The 22,500-nt window shown below is 42.0% G+C and overlaps 1 protein-coding gene across 2 annotated transcripts in view; it reads right to left on the bottom strand.

Annotated features, from left to right (window-relative positions):
* LOC143027077 (homeobox protein PKNOX1-like) overlaps window positions 1–22,500 on the bottom strand; it is a 318,091-nt gene that overhangs the window by 104,219 nt on the left and 191,372 nt on the right. The window lies entirely within an intron of this gene.

Genomic DNA, 22,500 nt, shown 5'->3' with positions numbered 1-22,500 from the left:
GCACCAAAGAAGGTAGAAATATAATCAGTTTAGAATGTGGGATGGTTAGGAAAGAGAGATAGACGTGGCGAGAAGTATTTGGGGGAATAAATATAACAATAAACGATGAAACTGTACCAGAATATATAAAAGAAATAAAAGTTATATAGAAGCGGGAGTACAGAAACGAAGCTAGGGAGAAGGAGGAGAAGAGGGATAGGGTGAAAGGGGGAGTATGGGGGAGTGGGGGGGAGTATCCCAAGGTACTTCAAGGGACAGAAGCTGGCTGAAGGAGGACTCCCTCCCAAGTCTCACCCCCAACTCCCCAACCACCAACACAAGGATGGTGGTGTCTTTGGGGGACCAGGTCGAGGACTACATGGAGTGTGTATGCTGTGGTGGAGTGTGGTGGTAAATGTGGCGGAGTGTCGGGAGCCGTGGGGCGATTGCGACACATTAGAGACACGCGATCTGATGATCTCTTCCCCGGACCTCTCGTCCGGCACCGGGACACCCGGACTCTTGACCTTCTCAGATTCGGGAAGCCTCGCACTCTCGTTCCCTGGGTCCGGGACTTCCCCGGACCTCGCTTACCCGGATCAGGAACCTCTCCCGGACATCTCTCCCCGGATCCTGGATCCCGAACATCGCTCCTCTACCGGATCCGGGACCTCCCTCACTCCCCTGCCCGTGTCCGCGACCCCGGACTTCGCTCCCTTCCCCGGACACGAGGACCCGGATTTCGCTCCTTGGATCCGGGACAATTGGTCTAAAGCTTTCATTCGAAGGCTGGCTGTTGGTGGGACCGTGGTATTCCGTGAGGAATGAATTCTATGTATACATAATGCTCTGTGCACGAAACCATGTCGCTCTCTCTATCATTGAGACTCTCCAATATTCGCAACGAATATCCGAAATCTATAAAATTTTGGATACACGACGGACCTTATATTTATGTACATTTCCGGAAGGAGTTTCCGGTTTCCTAAATTTGGGGAATTTCGAATTTTGAAAACTTCCGAATTTTGGAAACATTCCCAATAGGGAGAACTATCTGTAGATGCCTGCTCTTTAGCGAGTATCTCGTGTCCATGCTCTACAAATCACTAACATCCTCCGAAGAAAATGGTATGTGTGTGTGTGTGTGTGTGTGTGTGTGTGTGTGTGTGTGTGTGTGTGTGTGTGTGATTCACCATAGTCTTGGATCACTTGTTAGACACGTGACCGACAGCTATTCCCCTCTCGGAAGAGAGCTCAGAGATCATATATGACCGACCTATGGGTAATGCTGTGACCTTACACGCACACACACCCCAAACTCCCCGCCCACGAGAGTTGGAGTAACGACTCGCAGCGCAGCGATACTGAAATTATTTCAGCCCTGGGCGGAATTCGAACCCGGACCGCCGTAGTGGCGGCCTGGAACTCTAACCACAACGCCATCGAGTGTGTGTGTGTGCGCGTGTATGTGTGTATGTATCACTAATTAAGTTGCACCTATGAATTGGTGCTGGCGTTAGTGATGGTGATAACAACACCCGTATTAGTGGTGGTGATAGTAATGGTGTCTAGCGATGGCGGTGTAAATTGTGGAGACGATCTCTGGTGGTGTTGAAAGTAACGTTGAAGGCTCCACGCAAGAAGCCACCGCCAATAAACAAACAAACAAACAAAAACATCTCACCAGGACCAAAATCTGTGGGTTCTCCCAGGAGAGTCCCCTTGCATCTGGTGTTACGCTCCCGCATTCCCAGGGGAGGAGGGCCGCTCCTCGAAGGGGACGGGTGGGGAAGAAGGGGAGTCAGGAGGACTGAGAGATTCCGATTATAAAGACACAATAATAACATGCAATGCACATTCTTCTCAGCGTCTATTTTTCTCCACCATATGGAGTTGCCTGTGCTATCTTCATGATCGTGAGGGAACCAGTCAACGGACCTCTTAGACTAGCAGGAGTCCGGGATCATTTCCTCGGCGGATTCTGTATAAGTCTGCACAACAAATTCCTGATCTTAAGCGTGGTTAAACTATGGTCGATAGGACTCAACCAGCATCGAACCATCACTCTGTCTTCTGGAATCACAAAAAACAGAGTAATTCCCCACTCGTTCCATTACTTATGTTGGTATGTATAATAAATGATACATGAATACGTGATAACAACAGATGACGACAGGAGAGAAGGAGGTCTCAGAGCACATATGTAAACATTGACGGGAAGTGAGGATGTGAGGGAGGAAGGGAGGGTTGGAAAGATGTTAGTGAAAATAATCATTTATAAATATTTAACCGTGAATGAGGGGTTAATCGAGGTACTAGTAACCCCTCTGGTTCCTTACAGGAGCAAATTATTCCGACGCTGGCCAAAACAAATTAAGTAAAGTATGAGTCTGCGGTTAACGGTGTGAACCGACACCAGAAGAAGGAAGTAGAGGAAGAGGAAGAAGAGGAGATGAGGCGAGGATGTTTGCATTAAAAGGCAAACATAACGAAGAAACGATTGAAAAAAGAGGATTTGGGAGATGTAAGATATAAGCGAGGAACTGGGCACCATGAGGAAAGAAGAAGAGGAAGAGGAAAGGGAGCGTGCAAAGGCAGGGCTTATTACACGTGTGTCAGCGAAGTGTACTTATGAAAATGAAAGGTATGAGAGGAGGAAGATGAAGAGGAAGAAGGGGGGGTGAAGAAGAGGAGGAGGAGGAAAGGGGGAGGGTCAGTGGGAAGGGTTGACAGCAGGGGAGGTTAGGGACAGGGCAAGGGCAGGTAGGATATGACAGGAAGGGTAAGAAGCAGATGAGTAACGTCCATATTACCATTCGCCGTGACTGTACATGTGCATACACACACACATACACACACACACACACACACACATATATATATATATATATATATATATATATATGTAATGTGTGTGTGCGTGCGTATGTGTGTGTGCGTGCGTGTGTGTGTGTACGTGTGTGTGTGCGTGTGTGTGTGTGTGTGTGTGTGTGTGTAGTGGGTAGAAACAACTTCAACCGTATAGTTAATGAATGGAATAAACTTCCTGCAGAGGCAGTGCAATGTAGTTCAGTTCTAAGCTTTAAGATTCGTTTAGATAAACACCTAAGCAAGATGTTGAAATGCCTGCCATTTATTTGATATTATTTGTTTATTTGTTTGTTATTATTTGTCTGTTTGATATTTGATTATTGTTTATTATTATTTATCTGTCAATTTATAATAATTTACTACTTACCTGTTTATCATTTAACTTAACCTTATTTTTATCTATTCTATTTATTATTATTTATATTATCTCCATTTATTTATTTATCATTATTATAAATTTTCGCATCCGACCTAATTATGGACCAAAAGGTCTCCTGTCGGCATGCTCCTCCTTTGTAATCCTTTGTGTATGTACATACATACATACATATATATATATATATATATATATATTACATAAAGACACAGCTTTGCCCTATATGTTCCCCTTCTGAATGTCAAATGTGGGCGTTGCGAGAACAGACGGAGACACATGAATGTGGAGCTAATGAAGTGGCTGTGGCGGCGGCACCAAGTGTCTGTGATGTGTACGCAGACCAGATCCTCGGATGAACGGACCCAAAGCAATTAAGCATTTCACGATTAGTCACGGTACCGCGGGATGCTCTTTCTTTTATCTATTTTTATTTTGGTTACCTTCTGGTGATTTTATTCAGCTTTGTGGGTTTCCTTTACCAGTGGCAAAGTATATACATATATATATATATATATATATATATATATATATATATATATATATATATATATATACATTGTTTAATGTCACAAACTCCCCCCTATCGGAAATGCTAGGACGGTGCCCCTTACTGGGGACTTCGTAGCGTGGAATTTAATGAACCATACCCTTGGGTCAATTTCGCCGGGGACAGGTTTCGAACCGCCATCCCCTTGACCTTCGTCGCAAGTAAGGACGCCCTAACCCGCTCAGCCAGCGAGCTTCCCTACATATATATATATATATATATATATATATATATATATATATGTATATATAAATATATATATATATATATATATATACATATATATATATATATATATATTTTGATTAAAATCAACTGCGCTAATAGATTTAACTATTTTCAGTTGTATCTTCTTAAGTTTAAGGAAGGACTTCCTATCAACTTCATTCAGCTTATGAACGAAATCATCCATGGTGAATGTGAAAAGAAAGGCGCTGGTGAATGCCGATGGTTTCTATTTGATGTGTAACAGCATGTAAAAAACTGTATATATATACAGTATATGTATATATATATATATATATATATATATATATATACAGTATGTGTATATATATATATATACATATATGTATATGTATATACATATATATACATATATGTATATGTATATACATATATATACAGTATATGTATATATATATATATATATATATATATATATATATATATATATATATATATATATGGTATCTTATACATTGCTCGGGCAGCCTCCAAGCAATTTCATTCAGCCGCGGGAAGCTCCTGAAGACTCGTATTTCCGTAATGACTGCCGCCATGCGATTTTATTCAGTACATGGTCTCAAGTAAGAACTGCACTTGTTCATTCCGTGTAAGAGTAGGACCATTTGTCCTTTTCTCACTCTTTGTTCAATCAATGTTCATCTTGGACAGAATACATAGCGTTCATTCTTTTAGAACACCTTGTTGAATTGATGTTCGTACTGTTTAGGTTCACGTTAGCCACACATGATGCTGTTATCATTATTATTTCTATTATTGTTAATATCATTATTAGTATTACTATCATCATTATTATTATTATGATAATGATTATTTCTATCGTTATTCTTGATATTATTAGTATTACTATCATCCTTATTGGCACAAGTTATTATAAAAAAAATTGTCAATAATTCAAATGTCATATTGTCGACTTGTGAACAAACTCAAGTCCGCAACATATACGCAAATTTGCGCAGAGAGTGCGCACGCTGGCACAAGATGTGCTTCCATTGGCACAAAGGACGGGAGCAGGCTGAGGCAACGTATGCCCCTCAGCTGACGCCAGGCATCCACGAAGTCGCGCAAGATATGCCCCCATTTACATCGAGAGTCTTGACGTGGGAAGAGGGCGGCGGGAGTCTACGACCGCAAACAATAGCGCAAGTTTGAGACAGCGACGCAAATTTGCTATTGCGGATCATATTTGCGATTGCGAACCGAGTTTGCGATAACTTCGTAAGTCGGTAACGACAACAACAACAAGCTCTGGGAGGTGGTTTGTGTGACACGTCAGTGCAAGTCTCGCGCCAAACTCGAAGAAGCCACCATCTCCTTCGTCACCAGACCTGCGGCAGGAGGGGAGGTCCTCCTCGGCGGGGAGGGGGGGGGCACAGGAGGGCCCCCCCCCCATTCCTCTATGGTGGATTCTCGGTAGAGGTCGATACAAGGCGGACAATTCCTCTAGGTTGATACAAGGTGGGCAAATTCTCTCCCTCTAGAACCATAACAAGGCTCTCTCTCTCTCTCTCTCTCTCTCTCTGGTTCTAGAGTATGGTCCACGTGCATTTTTTTTTTTGGGGGGGAGGGGTATTTTGACCGAGCGAGACGCGATTATATCCATTCAGCATAAGAGCAATTGCTGGGTTTTATGCAGATACAGATTTGTTTCTCAGCCGGTCAATTCCCTAACACCGAATATTTAGAAATCTCTTATTTTTCTTTTATTTCATTCTATTTACGTAATCTTTTATTCATCTTTATATTTATTTGGTCACATGGTTTTATCTTTTTATTTATCAAGTCGTTTATTTGTCCATACATTTCACTTCCCTTGATGATTTTTCGACAATACAAAAAAAAATAAATAAAGAAATAAATAAATAAATAAATAAATAGATAAAAATAAAATAAAAATAAATTAGGTTAAGTTAATTTGGGTTGCTGCAATGATTCTAAAGTCGTGTGGTGTGTTGGACCGGTCTGCAAAGAATTCCATCCAGACGTTGTTTATGCAAATCGTAGCATAAAGTCTGCGCTGTATCGAAACCCAGACTAATTGATGTAAAAGCCTTGGGCGCGAAGGAACTTGCGCAAGCCATGTAGTAAATTTGCGCAGTGTATGGAAGGGTGATGAAGGGAGGGAAGGGGGAAAGGGGGGAGGGGAGCGGACGTTAGCGCAACCCGCTAAGAAACTTGCGCAAGTCGTCCAGTAAATTTGCGCAGTGTATGGAGGGTTGATGGTGGGGAGGGGGGGAGGGGTTAGGGAGAGGTCGGAGAAGGGAAGAGGGGAGTGGGGGGGAGGTTATTGAAAGGGCGCGCTGTAACTTAGCGCAGTGTCAGAGCTGAAATAGCGCAAGGCTATCTGTCTTTCGCGCAACATCTTGTGCCATTCAGACGCCGGCGTGAATGGCGCAAGGGAGTCGCAGTCGGCGCATAAATCACCCAGTAATGCTGCGCGATCCTCTTCGTGTTTGGGGGCGCCGCCGCCGCCGGTGGTGGCGGTGGCAAGGGGCGGCGGAGGCTGGTAATGGTAAATATGGTATCGTGGTGTGGTAGTGATACAATGGTAGTAGTGTAAGTTGGTAATGGTATTGACACAATGGTGGTAGTGGTGGTAGTGTAAGTTGGTAATGGTAAATATGGTATCGTGGTGTGGCAGTGATACAATGTAAGTTGGTAATGGTAAATATGGTATCGTAGTGCGGCAGCGATACAATGGTAGTGGTGGTAATGTAAGTTGGTAATGGTAAATATGGTATCGTGGTGTGGTAGTGATACAATGGTAAGGGTGGTGTAGGTTGGTAATGGTAAATATGGTATCATGGTGCGGCAAAACTACAGTGATGGTGGCCAGGGATGGTGATAGAAGGTCATGGTGGTGGCTGGCGATAGAGAAGTTCGTGGTGGTTTGACAAAAACATAACAGTGAAGATTACGGTGATGTCGATAGGATAATGGTGATGATAGTGATGTGGTGATGATGATGATAGTGAAGTAGATGATGGTAAATTTGGGCTAAATTTATCGTGGTGAGGCAATATTACAATAATGATGATAACAGTGGAGAGGGTAATGGAGGTAATGACCATGGAAGGAAAAGTAATGTTTGTGGTTGGCGACAGGATTTAGTAGCGACAACATACCTTTGGTGCAAGTACATTGTTTTTCTCTCTTTCTACCCCTCCCTCTCTCTCTCTCTCTCTCTCTTTTCATCTCTCTCTTTCTCTGTAACTCTCTCTCCCCCTCTTTCATTTTCAAGAACTATGATAAAAGTTTCCCTCTACACAACCCGATCGGCCAGCCATCGACATGGTCCGCAGAAGTCTTGCAGATGAAGATGGTGCCTCTGTATCAAGTGCACAACACTGGTATTGGCCCTAGAGTCTGGTCACTGACGGAGATGGTGCTGCTGGCGATGGCCAGCCAGATTTAGACGCCTTTCCAAGCCATTGAGCATTGTCTATGGAGAAGTAGGCGTTCGCGCTGGGAGCACGTGTTTCCATGTACGAGGAAATGCATGTTAAATATATAAATAAATAAATAAATAAATAAATAAATAAATAGATAAATAAAATGGGCTTGGCCTGGTACATTTATGTAAAACAAGAAAAGAAAAAAGGAATATATATATATATATATATATATATATACATATATACATATATATATATATATGTATATATGTATGTGTATATAAATCGTTAGTTCGTTCACATTTGGAATATGCTGTTTCCGTATGGTCACCGAATATCATTAAAGACATTGACATATTGGAAAAAGTACAACGGCGAACCACAAAACTGGTTCCAAATATCAGAAATGAATCATACGAAAATCGACTAAAACTTATGAATCTGTTTTCCCTAAAAAAAGTGTAGACTCAGAGGTGACTTGATTCAGGTTTTTAAGATTTTAAAGGGAATTCACAACATCAAAAGTGACAAAATTTTCACACTGAATGAGAATCCGACAAGAAACAATGGTCTAAAACTGCCAGGAAATAGATTTAATTTGGAAGAGGGTAGAAACAGCTTCGCGAAGCGTGTAGTTAATGAATGGAATAAACTTCCTGCAGAGGCAGTGTAATGTAATTCAGTTCGAAGCTTTAAGAATCATTTAAACACCTAAGCAAGATGCTGTAATGCCTGCCATTTATTTTGTATTATTTGTTTTGTTATCATTTGTCTGTTTGCTTGATTCACATATTAGTTATATATCAATGTATTAGTTATATATCAATTTATTATTTAACTATACCTATGCATTTACTTATTTTGTTTATTATTATTTATATTATTATATTTTTATTTACTTATTTATCTATTTATCATTATTAATTCTTTTTTTTCGCATCCGACCTAGTTATGGACCAAAAGGTCTCCTGTCGGCATGCTCCGGCTTTGTAATTCTTTGTCATATAGGCTCTCTCTCTCTCTCTCTTTCTCTCTCTATATATATATATATATATATATATATATATATATAATGTATGTATACATACACACACACACACACACACATATATAGATATATATATATATATATATATATATATATATATATATATATATACATGTATGTATTGTCCGGTTGAAATGCGTTGTATTTTTCTTGTTGAGGCCAACACGACATGACGTCATGTCGTTGCTTGATGCACAAACTCCGCCATCCTCACTATGATCACTTGTACAATAAATATAGTGAATATAAACACATCATATGCATGCTTTGTGTAAAAAATAATTCACAACTTATATTATTTTAACATTTTTCCAAAATACTTTTCAACTTAAGTCTATGAATTTGAAACTTTATACTCTAATGAAAAAGGTTCTACCAGAAATATATCATTACTTAGATTTAAGAGATATTCGTTAAAAAGTATAGTTCAAAAGTTTTAATATGTTACTAGCTGAATTAGAATAATGATGAAGAATAATATGACTGTGACTTGTTTTGAAAAAAAAAATAGTCTGCTTTCGTATTCTGCTATTTTATTGTTTGAACTTTGATCTCGCTCTTAGATATTTCATTTAATTTTTCCCGATTATTATTATCATTTATAATGATAAAAGACTGACTTAAAATCATTGTACCCCACTCTAAAACCAGCCTTCATAATAAACTTACTTATTTTTTCTTAAAAAAAATGCAAACTGGGACATTACTATTTTAGCCAACTGTACTCCATGTACAGATTAGTGGTACTCCAGTACTTCAAATCCTGAACTCCCCATTCCCCATTCCCCCTCCTCCACCTTTCACTCCTCAGATTAATTCCCTTCATATCCCTTTTTCTTTTTGTCCAAAATTCCCAAACACTCTTCATCCTCCATTACTAAATTCGTGCCTAAAAGAAAGAAAAGAAAAAAAAAATCGTACTCACTTCCCTCCTCTTTATCCGCGTGTCCCCTCTCTTCTTTCCTTCCTTTCCATCTTCAACTTTCTTCTATACTTCTCCCACCCCTTCCTTTTTACCCTTCTATCTCTCCAATTCCCCCTTCTCTTACATCCCCTTTCTTTTATTTCTTCCAGTCTCTCTTGATTTCTTTCTTTATTCCCCTTCTCCTCTTTCTTCTATTCCTTCTCTCTCTCTCTCTCTCTCTCTCTCTCTCTCTCTCTCTCTCTCTCTCTCTCTATATATATATATATATATATATATATATATATATTATATATATGAGAGTGTGGGTGGAGGAAGAATAAGCGAAGATGGGCTGGAACTCCTTTATTGCTTATACGTTTCGACCGACTCGCTCTTCTTCAGTCGGTCGAAACGTATAAGCAATAAAGGAGTTCCAGCCCATCTTCGCGTATTCTTCCTCCACCCACATTCTCATCTGTCTAAAACCATTCATCCAATAAATATATATATATAATATTCATATATATATATATATATATATATATATATATATATATATATATATTGACTATATTATGACAAATAATATTGAAGGTGAAAGAAGTAGACGAGGAGTAATGGGATAATTTCACGCCTTAACGTTTCGACCCGCAGGGTCTTGATCAAAAAGCTTTGTGATCAAGACCCTGCAGGTCGAAACGTTAAGACGTGAAATTCTCCCATTACTCCTCGTCTACTTCTTTCACCTTCAATATTATATACATACATACATACATATACAAAGGCTTTTTTTCCCCTTACCAGGGGGGTAGCCAAAAAGGACAAGGCACAAAAACATTCCCACCCATTTCATCCCCGAAAACACTTCACACCCCTCCACCCTCCCTCCCATCTCAGCACCTCCTAGATGACGGGTCATCCCTGCACCCTGTCCACTGCCCTGGGTCAGAAGCAGTGTCGCAGGACACAGCACATCCACAGCAAGGCCGCTTCATTAAATCGGCGACCCCCCCCTCTCCGTCCCCCCATATAAAGGAGAGGACGGGGAGAAATCCCTTCGGGCTGCGTCAAAACTTTATTTCTCACACACACTACCTCACCCCCATTCCCCCGTCCAATCCACCTCATGCATCACAACATTTTCCATATACAACCATTCTCCATTCACCCCTGTCTTCTGTCCTCTCCCGTCCTTCCTCAACCGACATTCCCCTCTTCCCCAAAGCCCCCTTCACCCCATCCATCCATCTCATCCTAGGACGTCCCCTCATGTTCACTCCCCCCACATCTGCCTTCCATACCTCCTTTACTAGTCTTTCTTCACTCATTCTTTCCATGTGTCCAAACCATCCTAAAATATTATATATATATATATATATATATATATATATATATATATTTCAAACTCTGACTCCCTAAACTACACTCCTTTGAGAGAGAGATAATGTACCATCTAACAACTCTCTTTCCCTGATAAGACACTCCCCCCTCTCTCTCTCTCTAACTCTGCCTCACAAAACTAAACTTCTTTGGAGAGAGAGAGAGAGAGAGAGAGAGAGAGAGAGAGAGAGAGAGAGAGAGAGAGAGAGAGACATAATCTAGTATGTACCAACTCTCCCTTTCCGATAAGACGCCAAGACAAACGAAGCGCGACTGGGACCGGGGGCGGGAGCGCGCGCCCGCCCGCCCGCCCGCCCCGACCGGAGTCTCCAGGGCGGGAGCGCCACCCACGACCAATTCGCCTCTCATCCTTAAATGATCTCTTCCTGGAAATGCGATCCCGAGATCTACTGAGTCTTATTCTTAAAACTCCAATTACTTACTCATTAACTTGTGCAGCAAGATGGCGCTTCCTGTCCTCTTCTCCCTGCTCCTCCCTCTCCTCCTCCTCCTTCTCCTCCTCCTCCTTTTGCATTCAAGGATGACATACGCTGAGGTTGGTGCATTGCAATGAAAGAAAGAATCGTGTTTGCAGCCTCGACTGTAGTGAGGATCAATAGTTTTCTTTTCTGTAGTGCAAGAGGTCGTCTGACACCTGCCTACGATACAAATGTTTTAAGTATACCTGATCGTTCTTGGAAAAAACAAAACATATATATAATATATATATATATATTATATATATATATATGTGTGTGTGTGTGTGTGTGTGTGTGTGTGTGTGTGTGTGAGTGTGTGTGTGTATGTGTATAAATTATCTGCCAACGTCATTAGCTCGTTTGCTGCTCAAAGAATTTTCTTTCCCAATGCTTGCATTACCAACAGTCAAACAATTACATCTTTTCGAAGATCTACAATGAAAAATTCACACAAAATTTGGACCCACTCACGGGTACATTACAGTGCTTTACAGTCTTTTGCAGTGCTATACTGCTTCTGCGCACTTGGCCACAGTGCGGTCCATACTAGGTTATAACATATTTACGCGTTTCGTGTTAATGTGACATCTTTGTAAGTTGTTCGTTCTCACTGTTTTATGTACTCAAACAGCTACATCAGTACTTGAATATGTACATGAAACGATGTACAGTCACAAGCAAAAGTTTTGAACCACCCCGAGATTGTCATGATACAAAAATAAAATTATTTGTTTATTCATTTACTTTTTTAATCTGTTCAAGAATACTGGTTAACTGCAAGCTAGATATTACATAGGAAAATATATTAAGTACTTGACAAAAAAAAAAACTTTATTGACGTTTAGAAAACTGTATCGTGGGTCAAAACATTTCCTCTCAACTGTACATGATCATTCTTCTTGCATGGATCTCACGAAAACACGATGTTACTTTTCAGTAACCTGGCAATATAGAAAACAACTTAATGTGTACAGTGTACAATTCTTTTGGTGTTTAATGGCTGTTCGGTGCGATGTGCTACTTCAGAGGTGACGTGTACATCTAAGGACAAATGAAACTGATACACATCACTGTACTGTGACTTGCGGATTTGTTCCTGATAACACGTCCTTCACTCTCGTCTTAGTATGAAGTAAAAGTAAGAATCATCTGATCACATATTCAAACTTGTCATCAATTTCGTTAATGTTGAAAAGCATACAAGCACGCATGTGCACCCGCATGCACGCATTCACACACACACGCTCGACCACTAATCGAGCGACCCGAAATCGAGTCCCACAAAGGATTATATAAAAAAAAAAAAAAAAAAAAAAATCGCTGCACTACAAGCCGGCACTCCAATTCGGGTTGGCAAGTTGTCGTCTACGTATATGTGTATATAATATATATATATATATGTGTGTGTGTGTGTGTGTGTGTGTGTGTGTGTGTGTGTGTGTGTGTGTGTGTGTGTGTGTGTGTGTGTGTGTGTGTGTGTGTGTGTGTGTGTGTGTGTGTGTGTGTGTGTGTGTGTGTGTGTGTGTGTGTGTGTGTGTGTGTGTGTGTGTGTGTGTGTGTGTGTGTGTGTGTGTGTGTGTGTGTGTGTGTGTGTGTAGAGGTCACAACATCACAGATTGGGTCATATAAAATCTCTGAGCTCTCATCCGGGAGGGTAATAGCTGTCGTCACGAGTCCAACAAGTGATCCAAGACCGTGGTGAATCACACACTACACACGCACACACACACATACACACACACACATGCACACACACAAACGCACGCGCACACACACGCACACACACACGACTAATCTTCGCTATCATTTGCCATGTGCACATATATTCAACTGAACATATTTTCTACAATAAAATAATACTTTTACCTTCCACTTTCATAGCCTCCCTTTACAGGTTCTCTTCCCTTTTACTCGGTCTAATTTCTATCTTCTATTCCCTTTAATTCCATCTCCCTATCACCCACTATCACTCCTAATATTCCCCCCCCCTACTGTCCTCTCTCTTTTCTTTTTCCCTTCTCAAATGCAGGCTACCCCCTAACCTTCTCCCCCCCTCTCTCTCTCCCTCTCTTTCTCTCTCTCTCTCTCTCTCTCTCTCTCTCGCGTCTCTCTCTTTTTCTGTCTCTCTCCCCCTCTCTCTATCTGTGTCTCCCCTTCTCTCTCTCCCACTCTTTTTCTCTCCTACCCTCTCTCTCTCTCTCTTTCTCTCTGTGTCTCTCTCCCCCTCTCTCTCTTTCTCTCTCATCCCCTCTCTGTGCAATTTACTGTTGTCTCTTATCTTTTCTCCTCCAAGTTATGTTCCTCCTTCATTTCTTCATTATTCCTCCACCTCCTCTCTTTACATCTCCCACTGTTTTCTCTCCTCCCCTCTCCTTTTATCTCCTCTCTCTCCCCCTACTATCGCTCTTCACAGTTTTACTCTTTCCACTTCTTCGCCATCGTTTCTCTTTCTCTCTTTCTTTCACTCTCCTTTCTTCGTTTTCATGTCATCTTTTATTATCCCCTTCGATGCCGAAGACGTCGCGAACACACAAATGAATAAAATCGGCTGACGACAAGAAGGAAAAGGATCCCCAGGCACGTAAGGGATCCATTGATCTCTTCACTATGCTGTAGAAGTCACACACAAACCTGAATAAAATCGTCTGGCGACAACCAGCGTTAAATGATTGTATTTCTTAGAACCTGAGAGAATCCTCTCCTATTTCTCTCTCTCTCTCTCTCTCTCTCTATCTCTCTCTCTCTCTTCTTTCTACTCACTCATTCAATCTTCTTCCTTTCTCTATTTTTGTCTTCCTCCTCATTCCTCTTCTTCATCTTCCATTTTCTTCTTCATTTGTCCCCTTGCTTCTCTTTCTTGATTTTCTGTTCTCTTTTTCTCTCTCGCTCTCTTAATCTCTCTCACTCTCTCTTTTTCTTAATCTCGCTCTCTCTTTCTTTCTCCCCCTCTTTCTATTAATCTCTTTCTCCCTCTCTCTCTTGTATGTTGTATCGACTAGTTTTATTCAGGTAATATATCAGGGACCTCAGAGCCCTTGCGGACCAGACCCACACAGCTTTCTTCCACCAACTCCACCTCTTCGGTGGGATAGTGCCCGAAAGGATAGAAACGTCGGTTATTACTGAGCGAAAAAGCGATATATTCCAGCTTCGGTCGTCCCATCACTTTCCTCCCTCGCCCCCATACACGAGCTCCCTCTCTCTTCCCGCGCTTGCCCCTCGCTCCTATCACATCAGATTATGCCACAAGACGTAATGGAGAAGAGGGACTAGAAGAAGCGGAATTATGAGGACACGGCCAAAGCCTTCGCTAACGTAAGTTGGCCGAAAGTTTCGGATGGAGATACAGCCGAGGAGGAAATGTGTCCGAAGAATTTTGAAACATAAGGTGCAATACGTAAGACAAGCAGGACTTTGCCCATAAAGAAAATAACAGATATTTCTGAAATGCGAGCGAATGGATGTGAGAGAAGGTTATGTATTAGATAGGAATTAAGGCATTAAGATGGAATAAATGATTGTATATATACGGGAAGGAAACAGTCTGCTTCTTCAAGGGATAAAGGAGAAACACACATACACATATGTATATATGTATTTACATATATATATATATATATATATATATATATACATATATGTATATACATACATATGTATATATATATATATTTACATATATATATATGTACTTATATGTACACATATATATATATGTACTTATATATATGTACATATATATATATATATATATATATATATATATATATATACGCACACGTATAAACATATAAGAATATATATATGTAACATCAAGGTGATGCTCAAAATATCTTAGAAACTACAAATACAATGAAACAACAACATAACAAAGAAAAAAGAAAATTCTCAAATATTAAAAGAAATAATTCTCAAGCCTCACAAAAAGGATAAATAATTTCTCTTAAAAATTTTCAAAAGATATTGTTAGAGTGGCCTTTTCAGAGCTAAATATACGTAAATCCTGAACTTGGTGGGCGGCCCGAGTGAGAAAAATCTCTTAGAAGAAGAGAGGAGAGAAAATGTAAATAAATAAATGAATAAATAAATGGAAATAGAGAAAAACTTAAGACTGGCGTCACATTTGCACATTCCGACCAGCAGCTCGCCGTGGGTCGAACCACTGATGGCGTTATTACACATACTGTATACGCGCGCGCACACACACACACACACACACACATACATATATATATTATATGTATACACACACACACACACACATACTATATATATATATTATATACATATATATATATATATATATATATATATATATTTGTATATATATACATATACATATATATACATATATATACACATATATACATATATATGTATATATATATATATATATACTTTGACGCTTCGAGAATACTTTTTCTTCAGGCGATTTTACTTAGTTAAGGGCGAGACCCCAGGACTCCATCCTTTCGTGGCTCGAGACCCTTTATAGATTTTATTCTGGTGAACTCAAAACTGCTCGAGAAATATGTCCATACTGACTATGTGTCGTCACCTTCTCGGTAATCTACTGTATGGCATGTGCCTCAGTTTCAGAAAAAAAGTGTAACTGCACTGCGAGCATGATTAATAAAACGAGCAGCCTTCAGTGAGTTATCCTATTCTAAAAAAAAAAAAAAAGAAAAAAAAATCGAAAAATATATAATTTTTTTCATGTTCGTCGTTCGGACTTTTCTTTGCATTATAAATAGAACTTGTTGAAATAAAATGATCATTTTCCTTTAAAGGAGAAAAGAGATGTGTACACATTGTACAGGGAAAATGTGCGATCACGACTGGATTTCAATATCATGAATGTACAGCGATGTAATAATTCGTTAGAGGGCGCCAGCCAAGGCTTTTCACAATAACTCGAATGGACATTATTCTTTCTTCACCCTACACTCGAATGCACCAGTTTTTTAGCACATACAACCTACTGAAAATGTATATTAAAGAATAAATAAAAGTCCGATATATATGGATTATAAAACCCAAATTTAATCTTGTTAAAAAATATATATATATATTAGAAAGAGAGCGTTTTCGACCAACAAATCCTGGCCAGCCATCACTAACACCCCTTTAGCTTAAAGCCCTTGATTTCTCGCATTTAGCCCTACCATAACGTTCTTAAGCACCTCTAAGAGCCCCAACAACTCTAAAGCCGCGCCTCTTAGACTACCACCTCTTAGAGGTCCTCTAAGATCCCTAAAACCTCTTACGTACCTCTTTTCTTCCCTAAAGCTCTTTCAGGGGATTTCTTTACTTTAAGTTTAAGAAGCCCCTTTCTTCCTTTCTCCTCCTCCTCCCACCCCTCTGTCCTCGTCTGCTTCATTCATTTTCAGTCTAATCCTCCATCCTTGATGCGCCCTTCTCCTTCATTCTCCGCACCTCCTCCATCACCAACAAGATTTGTGTTATTCTTCAACACGCACCACCAACAGGATTCTACTTCCTGCCATGGTAAACATCATCACCTCCACAATTTCTGTACAAAACTACTATCGGGCCTGTCTACTAACTGGCACCGAATTCAGGTGCCAGTACTGGAAGCATTCTCTCCCCTCACCCCCTCCCTCTTCCCTCAGCCTCCTCCTTCCCATCCCCCACCCCCCTGCTACTATCCCTCATGCCATCCATTCAAAATCCAACAATGTTGTCTTCCAACAACATGGAGGCCCGGGATATCCCTCCCTCCCTCCCCCTTCACCACGTCATCACCTCCTCCTTCTCTTCCATCCCCCCTCTTCCTCCTCCTCCTCCTCTATACACGTCCATATTCACACTTGGGGCATTGCTGGAACTTTATTGCGATCATATTTTCCCCTCCCTCTCTTTGTCTTCCTCTCACTCCTCCCCCACCTCCTCCTAGTCCTCCTCCTCCTCCTTTGCCATTTTCTCTTCCTTCGTTTCCTTCTGTATCCTTCTCCCTACCTTTAACCTATCAAAAGCATGCAATATCCTTTTTTGTCACGTGACCCCCCCCCCAAAAAAAAAAAAAAAAAAAAAAAAAAATCTTCCTCTTCTTGACTACTTTCTGCCCCGGAGACCTATGCTAACGTAACGTCTTCCTCTTCTTCGGTCTCCTCCTCCTCCTCTTCCTCCTTCGTCTCCTCCCCTTCCAGAAGATCATCATCTCCCCTTCTCTATTTCATAAAAACTTCTTTCTTCTTTTTCCCCCTCTTCCTCTTCCTCCTCCTCCTCCTCTTTACCTCTGACTCTTCTCTTCTCACCAGCCTCTGCCTCTCTCCACCAACACCTCTTCTCCCAATACCATCTCCTCCTCCTCCTCCTCCTTTTTCTATTTATTCCCTCGTCCTCCTACTCCTACTCCTCCTCCTCCTTTTTCTCGCCACTCCCGAAGTTTTCCTCCACTCTCGTCCTCTCCTTCTTCTACGCCCTCCTCCTCCTCCTCCTTTTTCTCGTTACTCCCGGAGTTTTCCTCCACTCCCTCGTCCTCTTCCTCTCTCCCTCTTCCACGCCCTCCTCCTCCTCCTCCTCCTCCTCCTCCTTCCGTACATACATACTCCAGGCTTTATCATGACCATATTTCCTCTCCTCGCTTTGTCCAACTGCGACCGCTAGTGCAGTATGGAAATGTGCCACGGTGTTGGCATGGTTGGTATGGTAGTCAGCCTAGAGGTGGGGGGAGTGGTATGGAACCTGGTATGGTCCTGGTATTGGCCTGGTATGGTTATTGTGGTCTGGCTTGGATATAGGATGTATTTGGAGTTGGGCCATTGCTATGGGGAGATGTATGGAAAGTGGCACTCTGTAGGGAATACCGATACACAGGGTACCAATGGCACTGGTATCAAGGGTGCCATGGCACTGGTGTCGAATGTGGCATGGCACTGGTGTCGAATGTGCCATAGCACTGGTGTTGAATGTGCCATGTCATTAATATCTACAGTGCCATGTCATCGATATAGAATGTGCCATGGCACTGGTATAGTATAATGGCACTGGTATCGACTGTGCCATGGCACGGGTATAGTGTGTGTCATGGCACTGTTATAGAGAGTGCACTGCTACAGCATGTGCCACATCACTGCTAAAGAATGTGCCTTGGCACTGGTACCGAGAGTAACATGGCACTGATATCGAGAGTGCCATTGCACTGTTTTAGAGAGTGCCATGTCACTGGTATCGAGTGTGCCATGGCACTGGTATCGAGAGTATTCAGTGTGTCATGGCACTGGTATCGAGAGTACCATGGTATTGGTAGCAAGTGTGCCATTGCACTGTTTTAGAGAGTGTCATGTCACTGGTATCGAGTGTGCCATGGCACTGGTATCGAGTGTACCATGTTGGCGTTTCTCATTACATCGCGGAAGTATTGTACATGCGTTTTGTGGTGCTGTACTTTTATAGAAATTGATTCTATAAGTGAAATACTTCTATATCCTAGTCAAGGTATGGAATCTAACAGCGGGACATAGTGTGAGAGTGTCACGCGCTACGTGGTCGGTTTTCAGCCGTGAGAGGCAGAACGAAACAGCTCTCACGAAATCTATGGAAACGGTGACCGTTTGTCTATCACGGAGTTGATGGGATTCAGGCTCTATTCCCGTTATCAATTTCTTCGCCTAACTGTGGCGTTTTTGGCGATGATAATATCATGGGGAGAGGGGGGAATGGAGGGGTAGGGGCAATGTCAGTAATAGGTAATAGTAGAAGAAATAGATAACAGTAGAATACATGCAAGTAATACGGTGGTTTTTGGGAATTTCTTGCCAAAGGTCAAAACAAGGGAATGGTATCCCTGAGGAATAGTGAAGGAGGAGGAAGAGAAAGGGGAGGAAGGGGAAGAGGAGGATGGGGAGGAAAAAAGAGGGATGGGGCTGTGGTGTGGAATGGGTGATAGTGGGATTGTTGGATCAAAATATGGAAATAGTAACACTGAAGTTAAGCAGAGGAGGAAGAGGAAGAGGCGGAGGTGAAGGAGGAGTAGAAAAAGGAAGAGGAGGAGGTAGAGTAGAAAGATGAAGAGGAAGAGTAGAAAGAAGAGATGAAAGAGAAAGAGGAGGAGGAGGAGGAGTAGAAAGAGGAGATGAAAGAGAAAGAGGAGGAGGAGTAGGAGGAAGAGGAGAAGGAGGAGGAGTAGAAAGAGGAAGAGGAGAAGGTGGTGTAGAAAGAGGAAGAGGAGGAGTAGAAGAGGAGATGAATGAGAAAGAGGAGGAGGAGAAGGAGGAGGAGTAGAAAGAGGAAGAGGAAAAGGAGGGGTAGAATGAGGAAGAGGAGGAGTAGAAAGAAGAAGAGATGAAAGAGAAAGAGGAAGAATAGAAAGAAGAGCTGAAAGAGAAAGAGGAGGAGTAGGATGAAGAGGAGGAGGTGTAGAAAGAGGAGGAGGAGGAGTAGGAGTAAGAGGAGGAGAAGGAGGAGTAGGAGAAAGAGGAGAAGAAGGAGTAGGAGGAAGAGGAGAAAAAAGAGAAAGAGGAGGAGGAGGATTAGAGAGAGAAAGAGGTGTAGGAGGAAGAGAAGGAGAAGAAGGAAGAGGAGGAGAAGGAAGTGGAGGAGGAGTAGGAGGAGTAGAAAGAGAAGGAGTAGGAGGAAGAGGAGGAGGAAGAAAGAGGAGGAGTAGGAGGGAGAGGAGGAGGAGGAGGCTATGGTGGTGGTGGAATTGGTGTTCCAGTCGCGAAGCGAATTGTGTTGTATATTGCTGCAGCACGTTTGCCATGTGGCATTGTGACATATGGTGTCCTGGTTGAGTCCGTAATAATGTTATGGTGACTCCGAGGCGGCGGCCATGGTGAGGCCCATGGTGAGTGAGGCCAGGCCTCCATGCTTGCGAGGCTAACGAAGACTCGGTGGCACTTTATGCGGGCGCTGCGAGGCTAAATCTGTCCTTCCATATAAGGCGAAAGAATTTTCTTCGGAAATATTCGTTCCCCGTTTCCCATTTGTCTTGACAGTTTTCTCCCACCCGTCTCTCCTACCCATTCCCTCCCACTCGCCATTTCTCCTTTCGAGACTCACTCCCACGCACCCGACTCCCACACACACCGACTCCCACGCGGATCCTCCCTTCCCCTCACAACTCCCCCAAAAATCCCCTTTCACAACTCAGCCCCAAGCGCCTTATACAACTTCCATTAAGACTCCACAGCTACTCAAAAAAAGTCCCTTTATAACCCCCTAACCCCCTTTCACAACTCCCTCCAAACTCCCTCACAACTCCCCAAAAAGTTCCCTTCACAATTTACCCAAAATCCTTTGACAACTCTTCCCAAATATCCCCTCAAAAATCCCCCAAATTCTCCTTTACAACTCACCAAAAAAAACCTTTCACAACTCCCCGCTGTACTCCCTATACAACTTCCATAAGGACTTCACAACTTCCCTCAAGGTACCCTTATAACACCCCCAAACCTCTTTTACAACTCCTACAAACCCCTTCCACAACTCCCCTAAAACCTTCACAATTCCACAATACGACCCTTCACCTTGACTCTCTCGTCCCCTTCTCCCACTCCCTACTCCCACTCTCCTCCCACTCATTTCGGGACTCTGAATTGAATGAAATCGCCTGGCGCCGGCGACAAGGGGATGAGACCCACGAACGGGTCACTCGAGGTCAACATTGACCCTTTTAACGACTCTCATGTACAATAAATATTTGTTGACAATTTTTCAGGTATTGTCAATATCATGGCCATATGGGGTGTTGCGGAAGTTGTGTGTGTGTGTGTGTGTGTGTGTGTGTGTGTGTGTGTGTGTGTGTGTGTGTGTGTGTGTGTGTGTGTGTGTGTGTGTGTGTGTGTGAGCGTGCGTGCGTGAGCAAAGTGATCAAGACCACGACAGGACCAAGACCTGAAAGCGAAGCGACTTAACAAAAGGAGGAAGGAGGAGGAGGAAGAAGAAGACGACGAAGAAGAAGAAGAAGATAAGAAAAAAAGAATGAAGAAGAACCCAATTCCATCTGCCTTCCTCCTTTCTCGCCTCTTACTGAATATCGCCTCTTATTTCTATTTGTCACCATACTTTAACGCTGGGTCTCCTCCTCCTCCTCTTCCTCCTATATTCGTGCCTGGGCCCAATCCCCCCACCCCCTATTTTTTTTCTTTTAATTCTTATCTACCTTCCCGTCCTCCAACTTTTCCTTCTTCCACTCTTCATTCTTTTCGAGTTCCTTTTCATCCTCTTCATCTTCGCATACCTTTCTTCATCTTATCACCTTCGCCTACGCATCTTCTTTTGCTAAATAGTCCCCCACTTGTCATTCCTCTTCCTCCTCCTCCTCCTCCTCCTCCTCCTCCTCCTCCTCCTCCTCTCTCCTGCTCCTTTGCATTTTGCATTCAAAAGACATTCTCTGTTTCCCTACTTTGGCTGTTCGCATATTACCCTTCCAGCCTCACCCATCTGTTTTCATATATGATATATATACAATATATATATATATATATATATATATATGTATATTATATATAAATATATATATACATATATATATATATATATATATATATATATATATATATATATATATATATATATATATATAATATTTCTTCTCTTTCGTCTCTCCAGTCTGTTTCTGTTCTTTAGCTGTTAGACCTTTACTCTTTCAGACTCTCTAAACTTCTTTTTCTTTCTCTATCCACTTCATCCTCATTTCTTTTCTATTCCTTTCTTCCTATTTTCTTAATCTTCTTCATTTCAATCTTCTTCTGCATGTCTATTTCTACCCTGGCCCGAACATCTATTTCCTCTCGCTTTTGTCTTCTCTTTCGTTTTTGTTTTTGATCTTCCTACTGTCACCGTTACCTGTTTTATTCTTCTCCTTCTTCCTATCTTTCTTCTCTCCTCCTTCCCGTCTTCCTACCTGTCCTCCCCCTCCTCTCATCCTTCTTCCCTCTTCTACTCCTAACCTCCCTCCTCTCTTCCTTCTCTACAATCTTCCTCCTCATCCTCCTTCTCCTAACCTTCCTCCTCTCTTCCTTCTCCCCAATCCTCCTCCTCCTCCTCACCTTCCCTCTCCTCCTCCTTCTCCCAACCTTCCTCCTCTCTTCCTTCTCCCCAACCTTCCTCCTCCTTCTCCTTCCTCCTCTTCCTCCTTCCCTCTCCTCCTCATTCTCCTAACCTTCCTCTTCTCTTCCTTCTCCCCAGTCTTCCTCCTCCTCCTCTCCCTTCCCTCTCCTTCCCCTAATCTTCCTCCTCTCTTCCTTCTCCCCAATCTTACTCCTCCTCCTCCTCCTTCCCTCTCCTCCTTCTCCTAACCTTCCTCCTC

Source organism: Oratosquilla oratoria, chromosome 7 (genome assembly GCF_046742065.1).
Source record: "Oratosquilla oratoria isolate Oo_2021 chromosome 7, ASM4674206v1, whole genome shotgun sequence".
NCBI lineage: Eukaryota > Metazoa > Arthropoda > Malacostraca > Stomatopoda > Squillidae > Oratosquilla > Oratosquilla oratoria.
This window is presented reverse-complemented; position numbering and strand designations above follow the sequence as displayed.